This window comes from Myotis nattereri (assembly GCF_964212035.1).
Source record: "Myotis nattereri genome assembly, chromosome: 10".
In the NCBI taxonomy this organism is placed as follows: Eukaryota; Metazoa; Chordata; class Mammalia; order Chiroptera; family Vespertilionidae; genus Myotis; species Myotis nattereri.
The window spans coordinates 81,238,179-81,248,030 of record NC_138085.1 but is presented as its reverse complement, the minus strand read 5'-3'; the positions used below and the strand labels follow the sequence as shown (position 1 = coordinate 81,248,030).

Sequence of the window (9,852 nt, the reverse complement as noted above, 5' to 3'; positions counted from 1 at the left end):
CCGGTACCCCTCCAGCTACCCCCCAGGAAAGCTAAGGTAGGCGGTGGAAGGAGGGCTGGCAGACCGGCCTCCCTCCGAGGGGGGCTCTACCGCCTCGGGCGGGCGGGCTCTGAAAGCGACAGCCCGGCCCGGGCGTCGCGAGGCCCCCGGCGCTCACCCGCTCGCAGGCCCCGCCCCTCGCCCCGCCCCCTCCGCCCCGGGAGCCGCGCTGTCAGCGAGCGCGCCGGGCGGTGTTTGCATACAAAGGCGGCCACGCGCGGCGCCCGCGGTGAGTAGCAGCCCTCGCGCGGCCGTGGGGCCCGGGCCGAGCCCCGCAGAGCCCCGCAGGCGGCGGTCGGGGGAGGGGCCGCAGCCTTGGCGGGGCCGCGGGGCGGAGCGGGGGCGGCGGGGACCGGGGCGCGCGGCCGGGCCCACCTGACAGACGCCCGCGGACCGCGCTCTGTCCCCGCGGCCTTTCGTGGGAAGTGGTTCCGGGAGGGAGGGGGGTGCGGGGGGAGGCGGGGACAGCGGCCGCGGTTAGATGGACGGGTTCATCCTCGGGCCTGCAGGGCTGACCTTGAGCGGCTGGGCCGGCCGGCGGGGCGGGGCGCTCCGGGACCGGGGATCCTGGCTGGGGGGACCCTCGATGGCGGCAGGAGAGGTGGTTCTTTCTGTGCAGCGAGCAGCCCCTGCCCTCTGCCTGGGACTGTCACGCGATGTGCCCCGGAGGGTTAAGATTCCTGCTGTGCAGTTGGGGAAACTGAGGCCGACACGCCCAAGGTCATGCAGCTGCCGGGGCAGGGTCAGCGGCGGCGAGCCGGGCTGGAATCTGGGTCCCCCGATTGCCAGGCCTCTGTGCACCCTTCCCGCAGCCTCGTGGGCGCTGGGCCTAGGGAGTCCCGTCAGGTGCCCCTGCACATAGTCTAATTTTGGGGAAAGCCCGACAGAGTGGGATGAGGAGTAGTGTTCTGCAAATCACTGTAGGGCCACAGCGCTGGCGTGTAGGTGGCTGGCGAAAGCAGATGTCAGCCCTGTTTTTGACCACGACACGGGGAACGTGAACGCGGATGGTGGGCAGCATTAATTCGGAGAGTTTTTAGCACCCAGGACAGTAGGGGTGTTTTGGGAAAGATGAGCTTGAACAGGGTTTCTTTTATGTTATCGGGGTGTGTATGGCCGGGAAATTCACTGTTAACCTGGGGTGTGTATGGCCGGGAAATTCACTGTTAACCTGGGCCCCATAATTCCGGGCCCAGGGATTAAAGTAAGCCCCGAGGACAGTGCATAGTAATCCAGAAATAAACACACTTCCCCCCCCCCCCCCCCGAAATGTTGGAAGATCTAGGGGTTTATGTTTTGGTTCCTTATTTTGCTAGCGCTTCATGTTTGCCAACATTTGTTTGATTAGCAAGCGTTTTTGTGTGTGGGTGTTAGTCTTGGAGCTTTTATTCCTGTTTACATGGGACCACGTGGCGCAGGCCTGGACAGAGCCCCGGATGGGACCTGAGGCCGGGGCTCCAGTCTAAGTTTGGCCTTAGCTGGCTGTGGGACCCAGATTTCAGTTACCAAAACAACCCTCATCTATTCGAGAAAAGACCGGACTGCAGGGGCAAACCTGCTGGATGTCAGCGCACGGGGAGAACTCGGGGGTTCAGGGGAGGGGCCGGAGGATCTCTTGGTTCTTCAGGCGGAAAGATGTCCCCTGTCCCGCCGGGAAGTTGGGTGGAGGCGAATGGACGGGGCTCAGGCTGGCGAGGAGCAGGCTGCTTTCCCACCGCTGGTGGTCACCGCCACATCTCTCAGCCCGCTGACCGAGTTTTGTGATCCCTCCCACAACTGGTGTTCAGGTCCCAGCTCCCCGCAGACTAACCTGTTACAACAAGCAAGTTACTAGCCTCTCAGCTTCAAATCTTTAGAATGGGATGGCATGCCCATGACCCAGCCTCCCAGGAATGATAAGCCAGAATGTTTTTGCTGGTGCCGAACGCCAGGGCTTTCCAGAAACATAAGCTACAGGCTGCTGGCCCGAACTCAGGGCTCCCTGAGCCGTGTGCTCCGTGCACGAGCTGACCACAGGCCCTGTGACCCAGACGCACCTGTTTGCCAGCTGCTCCTGGGACAGGACAGTCCATGCGCGCCGTGTGCCTGGTTTCCAGGAAGTCCCTGTCCTTTTGATGAAACCTTCCTCTGTGTGCACGGGCCTCCAGAGGCAACAAGCATGGGTTTACGAAAGGGACAAGCCACACAGGTCATGGGGTCATGGGGCCCCCTCCCCCACAAGGTGCACTCCTGGGCAAGAGCATTTCCTGCCGCTGAGCTCTGCATGCGGCAGAGCGCTGCCCAAGGGGGGGCTGCCTTTGGGCTTAGATTTTTTTGGACAAACAAATGTATCCGCACCATGTGGGAATAAAAGCGTACCCTCCTAATATTTCCGTAGTCATTGGAGCCAGTAGTATTCTTTGCCCTGTCTTTTTGGGGAAGGTGCACTTAAAATAGTTGGAGGGGCTTGATGGGGGAAAAAGGGGCACATATGTAATATTTTCAACAATAAAGATAAAAAAAAAAGTTGGTATGTGCAAAGTTCCGCCAGGCAAGAACTCAGTTCGAAGCCCAGCCTTTGCCTGGAGCCAGTTGTGACCACAGGATGAGCACCTGGCTGGCATTCGGGCAAGCCCCTGGGAAAGTACTTTATTTTCTTATCAGTCCTGGGAGGCTGGGCCATGGGAATGCCATCCCATCCTATAGATTCGAAACTGAGAGGCTCATAACTTGCTTGTGGTCACAGGTTAGTCTGCGGGGAGCTGGGACCTGAACACCAGCTGTCTGCATTCTTGCCCCCGAGCTGTGTAGGCCGGACTCTGGACCGGCCAGCTGGTACTCAGCCCTCCAAGAATTCTGGGGTGGAGTGGGCGAGTGGGTGTCATACCGAAGTCACCAAAGCAGGGCATTCTTTTTGACCGAGACACAGACTTGGGCAGAGGGGTCTGGCCAGTGTGTGAAGAGAGGAAGCAAGCCCGGATCAGTTAGAGTCCAATAATGAACAGCAGAGGGTCGGACCGAGGTCTGGCCGCCCAGTAGTTTAGGCGCCTGCGTCACCCACCGGCCAGGCCTTTTGTGCTCCTTGGCAGGGCCCTGCGGACACTCGTCACGTGGGGCTATCCGGTCCGAGCGTTGCAAAATGCTGGAGGAGCCGAGCGGGCGCCCATCTGACCTTCCTGACCCCCCTTTACCCTCTGGCGTCTCAGTGGGTTCAGTGACGGGGAGACCTTGACACGGAGCGGGTCAGAGGGTTCTGTTCTCTGAGGTCCTTACAATTTAGTCATCCACGCACATGTAGAAAGCGACGCTCAGAAACCAGCATGGCGGAAACGCACGCGATGAGAAGTGAGGCTCCCCCTCCCCCGGGCCTGTGAACGAAGCTTGCTTGGCATGGGAACCAGTCCGGGAGTTTTGTGTGCACATCAGGATATGAGTACATGTAATTCTTCACACGGGGGCTCATGTTGTAAGCACTTGTGTCCCTTCCTCCTTACGGTGTGGCTGGTCCGTAATCCACGTACTCAGAGTCCTGGAGACGTTGGCGTTGTCCCTGAGTTTCCCTGTCACGGTCAGTGCCGTGATACGGTCTGTATGTGGCCCTTGCAGAACTGCTGGGGTGCGCTAGTAGGTGTCGAGTGACAGCTGTTCCCCTGTCGCAGCCCCCCTCGCCCCCCACCTCAGTGCTCACCCTGTTTCTTACCCCGCCAGCAGTGAGCGGCGGGTGTGCTTCCCCCATTTTCACCAACCCTGGGGGTTTCTGAAATGCACTGAATTTGGGCCGCCTGCAAGGCCCCTTTGAGTTGCATGTGGTAAATTATGAATAGGGTTGAATATCTTCCCATGTATCCTTGACCGGATGGGGTCCTTCCCTCTTTCCTTCCTTCCTCTCTGAACTCGTTTTTTATTTTGCCCATTTTTCTGTTGGGTGGGGCTGCGGCCATCCTAAACTGGCCCTGCTATTCTAGAGGGGCCGGTGTGGGCCAAAGCGGCCGGGTTATGAAAGCTGTGGCCGGAGCTTTGAGTTTGGGCATTTGTTCAAGAAGCCAGTGTTCCTTGGCCATTTGTGAACCCTGGAGGAGGATCCTGCCAATTTGGGGACGAAATGCTGATATTTTTCTGATGTAACAACTAGGTGAGAAGTGGTGAGACCTCCATTGCCCAATCCCGACCCTGTCAGCAGCCCCGCCCTCCTGGGACCGCGGGGATTGGGGTGGCTACCGCTCTGGCACATCTGAGAGGTGCCGGCAGTTGTACTGATTGGCTTCAGCGTGGGGCGCTTCCGCCCGCCCGTGTGGGGACCCCCATCCGCTCTGTCTGCTCCCTGCAAGTCTGATCGTCTGGCGCCCACTCCTGCAGGGTGACAGGGCCCTCCGTCCTGACACACTCACTCCGCACACCTGCCACTACCTCCTTCCCTGCAGGATTGCCGGGAGCAGCCATCCCCTCCTGGCCCTGAGCTGAGCTGGGATGAGCGGGAGCGCTGGCTTTGTCTGACCGGCTCCATTTGGACAGGACTTTGGTGGGGCGACTCCAGGGCCCCCCGGTTTTGCTGCTGTGTCACTTCCCTCAGGAGGTCTTAGTCTGACCTGCAGGCTTTTTCAAAGCACCTCCAGCTTTTGTGGTGAATTTTCTGATTTTGGACGAGTGTCGCCAGAAGAACCCCGACGAGCCAAGAAGGGGCCCGCATCCCGAAAGGTATGGCCGGCTTCGCGCTCTTGTTTAAGACGCCCCTGTGTGCGGCCGTGAACGCAGCGGGCGGAGCGGCTGATGGACCCACGCAGCCCCAGTCCGCGGTCCCAGTCCGCGGCTGGCGGGAGGGAGTGGCCTGCCCCAGCTGGGCTGCCAGGTGTGCTGCCAGGTGTGGGTTGAGAGCAGGTACCTTGACTTTCAGCCTGCTTTTCTTTCCCCTGCGTCGCGCTGCATCTAAGTCATTCTTCCTGTTGTTGTGATGTAACCGTAATTTACTGTCCTCACCGGCTGGTAAACGTCCAATAGGCAGCACAGACTTCCTTGTTGCCGTTACCATAAGCCACAAGAGGAAGATAAGCTGTCTGTAAGCCAGCTTCGTTTTCATGCAAGTCTTATTAGTCAGATCGTTTTTGGCATTTCTTACAACACGCTTTTAATGCTTTGGATGAAAACCAGCGTTGACGTCATAGCCGTGCAGGTGAGCGTGATCCGGGCCAGCGCAGTGGCAGTGAGCTGTGTGTGCTTTTACTCAGGGTTCGTCAGACTCAGATTTGGACCCCAGACCTAGAGACCGACTGGAAGGTGCTCAGAGAGCAGCCAGGGATAGCCCGCACCCCATCCTCCTGGGGCTGGGCTGGGGGCCGGCCTCGCCCCCTAGAGTGCTAGGGCCTGGGACAGCAGCACTGCTCTCCTCCGCGGCCCCAGGACAACCCGGAGGGTGGAGGGTGAGCTATTTCTGGGCTGACTGGGGAGAACCCAGGGGAGCAGACTCGCATGCCCTTGAGGAGGAACCGTCCACTAAGAGCCAAAGGGCTTAAGTACCCCTGGTGACAGGCTGCTCACTCTCCCAAAACAAAGTACTCAGCTTCCTAGGAAGGTTACAGGTGGACATGTATATCTAGTTGTTCAGTAACTGAGCCAGTTTAGGGAAAGGACTTTCTGCTTCCAGGGACAGGAATCAGTCTTACCTGGTGCCGAGCCCAGAGCCAGGCCCCGGCGAGCGCTCGTGTCACCTCTGCTGCGTGAGGGGAGGGGTGGGGATGGGCCAGCTGCCCATCGGTCTCCAGAGGCCATTTCAGACACACGAGGTGGATGGGGATGAAATGAGGAGGGCGGAGGTTTCAGCCCTGAGTGTTTAGACTTTCCTATCAACACCTTTCTGCCCTTCCCTTCGTTAACACAAAAGTAACGAGACCCCCCCTCCGCGCTGCAAGGTGCATGGGCTTCCCCCTGGCTCGAGAGCTGGTGGCAGGGCTTGGCCTTGTCAGCGAGCCCGACCCGAATGGCTGCCTTACCTGCCTGTGCCACCCGGAGAGGGCAGGGGCGGGCTGTCTGCTGCTGCCAGCTCAGGCACACCTCCGGAGCACGCAGGCACCTTAGGGAAAGGAAACACAGCTATGGAAATGCGCCGCAGTGGGTCATTTTGGCCTGGTCATTGGGAGTCAATGTATTTCCATGTACGGAACATGTGCTCTGCTCTCCTGCGTGGTATGACTGAGTGTGTGTGTGTGTGTGTGTGCGCAGCCACATGTGCAGTGCGGACTGGGAAGTCACGCGGGAGGCTTGCAGGATGGCGCAGGCTCCCCTGCATGGGAATGCTGCTTGCACCTCTCACCTGCTTGGGGCCCTGAGTGAGTTACATAACCGAAAGCTCGGGCTCCCGCTCTGCCAACGGGGACACCATACCCCTCGCGTCACCGTGAGAAACAGTGAGTTATCGGACCTCGCTGTTCTCATCACCCGGGCAGCGTGCGATCCTGATGGCTGTGACAGTGGAAGCTGGGCGTAAAGGTGTCCTGCCGGTTCCTGGCTGACATGATCTCGGCCTGGTGCTGCTGCTAAACTCCGTGGCTGTTTGCAAGTTTCCCCGATGAGCTCACTTAACCACAGGCTGGGCCGGGACAGCCAGGCCGCCGGTGGCTCCGCACCCAGGTCTGCAGTCCTGCCGCGGATAACAGGGAACAGCAGGCCTCGCGGGGGCAGAGGTGGAGTTGGTTTCCAGTCCGCGAGCTCCCGGCTGCCTTAGACCCGGGCCCCACACTTGCTGTGAGGGAGGTGGCGCAGTGTGCGTCCCTGAGCACCGGCCGTGGGCCGTGGGTTCGCGGCAGAGCTCTCCAGGAAGCCATGCTCGTTCTGAGGACAGATGTGCAGACACTTCGACCGCAGGCTGAGCAGAGGAGGGTGTTCCCGCCCTGGTCCTCGTGGGGAGCGTTTGGGATGTACCTTTAAGGGCCCTGAGGAGGGACGGCTGATGGAACACGCGTGAGAATAGCCCGTCGGAGCCACGGCTGAGCCAGACTTCCTAGTCACGTGGCGAGGTAGTGACAGTCCCGTGGCCCCAGCTTTCCTGGGCAGAGACCCATCAGTCCCCACTCCCTGCAGGAAGATCGGATGAGTGCTGGCCCCCCGTGGCGGGAAGACCACCTCCAGGCCTCCGCCAGCCCCACAGTGGGTGCAGTTCCTGCTTTTCCGGCTCTTATCCGTTACCTGCCATGGCCTGTTGTTGGCAAGGGGTCTATGAGCCTCTAATTTAAACTGCGTTTGGAGTGAATTTTGTGGGGGCATTGTCTTGACAAGTTTCAATGGCGAGACTATACTTTCTTAATTTATTCTAATTTTTAAATTCTAGCACTTTCCCCCATATCCAGACTTGCCTAACTACTTCGGAGGGAGGTGGAGGGTGTGCCTCAGTATCTTTACAGCCTGTACTCCATTCTCCCATTTCCCCGCCCCCCATCCCTCCCCCACCCCCCCATCCTTCCCTCCCCCACCCCAATTCCCGGGCTCCTGCTTGGGTTGAAGGCTTGATTTCTTTTTATTTTTTTATAATATATTTTTATTGATTTCAGAGAGGGAGAAGGAGAGAGAGACAGACATACTACTGATGAGAGAGAATCACTGATCAACTGCCTCCTGCACGCCCCACACTGGGGATTGAGCCCACAACCAGGCATGTGTTCTGACCTTGAATTGAACTGTGAGCTCCTGGTTCATAGGTGGACGCTCAACCAGCCCCGCCGGCCGGTGTCTTGACGTCGTTATGACCAGGCCCTAGAACCATAAGCTTGGAGCCCAGCACATCCTTGAACCCCCTCTCTAACTGCGTCGCCAGGGGGTGGCTCAGACTCCGACCACAGCTGGTCTCCCGTTGTGCCGTCCACGCCGGCTCCGGGCGGCCTCTAGGTGGTTCTGGCTTTCTCACCACCTGTGACCATCGTGCAGCACTGGGTACCCCGTGGGCAGTCTGAGTGTTCGTTGTCATTTAGACCCGGATGCTCACCCTCTCTTTGCCTCAAGCCACACAAGGGGCCTTTCTTACCCGAGCCTCGCCCATTGGTACCAGTGTTAGCCAGTGAGATGGGGCAGCCGTGCCAAGGGGAGCAGCGTGGACCAGGGCTCCAGCCTGGCTCCTGTCCCCGCTCTGCCCCGTCCTGGCCGGGCTATTTGCTCCGAATGAGCGTCACACAAAGTTGGCGCCCGGGTTCCTGTGACACACTGGGTGGCGCTGCTGGTCCTGACCGTTGCGCAGGGTTGCCCAGGTTCGTGTTCCGTCCCGGAGCTCCCGGTGCGAAGGGCCTGCACACTGGGAGGTGCTCTGTGGACGAGCGGGGGGTCCACGCGGCTTCTTCCCGGGTCCCGGTTGGCGCTAGTCAAGGGTGTGGAGCACCACGGGATGGGTGCTGGGGCGGCGCCTTCGCATACGGTTTCCTCTCCAGGTCGGTAGGCCTGCTGGTTTCCTAGCCCGCTGCCGCCTTTCCCGGAACCGCCTGCGGCGATCACCCCGAGTGGCCGGCTGGGTGTCAGGGAGCGGCAGGCGTTGGGCGCAGGGGGCTGGCAGCCGGCAGGCAAACATTTAACACGTTAAGCGCCTGTTCTGCCTTCCGGACGGAAAGTATAGTGCCAGTCACCGGTGACTGACCGGGCGCTTACCGTGTCAACTCTTCAGGCCGCGGATTTGTTTCCTCCCGGAGCCGGCAAGCCTCGGTTCAGGGTGTCCTTTCAGAGCCGGAGCAGAGGTTAGCCGCTGTGGAAACGCAGTGCATTGGGTAATCTGCTTCCAGGAGTCTCCGCTTGCTCCCAGTGGCGTCCTCATCGCGCTCTGTCGCCACCGCAGGCCTCATTAGCGCGGAGAGGCCGCGGGTCCTGCCGAAGCGGGGGCCTCCCCCGCACAGAGCCGCATCCCCCCCTGCACGCTCCCTCCTGCTCGGCCTCAGCGTCACCTCAGCACGGACCCTTCCCCGAGCCTGGCCCCCATGCTGGGCATGATGCTGGGCATGATGCTGGGCATGCATTTGTTGTCACTGTGCTAGAGGAGGAGGGAGGCAGTTCTGACCCTGCATCCTCTGTTTCCATGGTAACAATCTAAACCAGCATTTTCAACCCGTGTGCCGCGAGGATTTTTTAAAACTCGCCATACCTGACTATTTAGTCAGGGGCACTGACCTCTTTCCCCTTAGGTTGCGAAATAAAAAAAAAATGACACCAGCCAGCACAACAATAGCTGTCCGGCGTGAGTGCCCTGCCTTGAACCATAACATACAGGTCATATAACAGAGTTACATTTTATCCGTCATGTTGCATCATCAGGTTGCATCTGGTTGGTTAATTATTGGTACCAGAAATCCTTATATACGGTACAAATATAGGCATCTGATTTTTTAAAAAGTCACTTTGGGGCAAAAAGGATAGGTAATTATTATTATTTTTATTTTTTTGTAAATCAATCAAAATGACACCTTTTTTTGGCCAGCATTTTAGTCGTTGGTTTATGTGTGCCAGGAGATAAGAGAGGTTGGAAATTGCTGTTCTGAACCAATAAAGCACTTCCTCTTTGGGAAGACGGTCACCATAGAGATTTAATTCAGTCCTGCCAGACGCACCTAGTTTAACAGACAAGAGAAGTAAGATTAGACTCCCGTCTTTCGAAAGTTGAAGGATCTAGATCAGCGGTTCTCAACCTGTGGGTCGTGACCCCTTTGGGGGGTGGAATGACCCTTTCACAGGGGTCGCCTAAGACCATCGAAAAACACATCTATAATTACATATTGTTTTTGTGATGAATCACTATGCTTTAATTATGTTCAATTTGTAACCATGAAATTGGGGGTCACCACAACATGAGGAACTGTATTAAAGGGTCGTGGC

The 9,852-nt window shown here is 58.4% G+C and overlaps 1 protein-coding gene across 2 annotated transcripts in view; it reads left to right on the top strand.

The window, feature by feature from the left end:
* Nucleotides 1–202: 202 nt before the first annotated feature.
* The window catches only part of LPIN1 (lipin 1), a 50,385-nt gene continuing 40,735 nt past the window's right edge, over nucleotides 203–9,852 (top strand). For both annotated transcript variants that reach the window (XM_081101431.1, XM_081101430.1), the window contains exon 1: nucleotides 203–268. The gene's annotated coding sequence lies outside the window, so the exon portion shown is untranslated. The remainder of the gene's footprint in view (nucleotides 269–9,852) is intronic.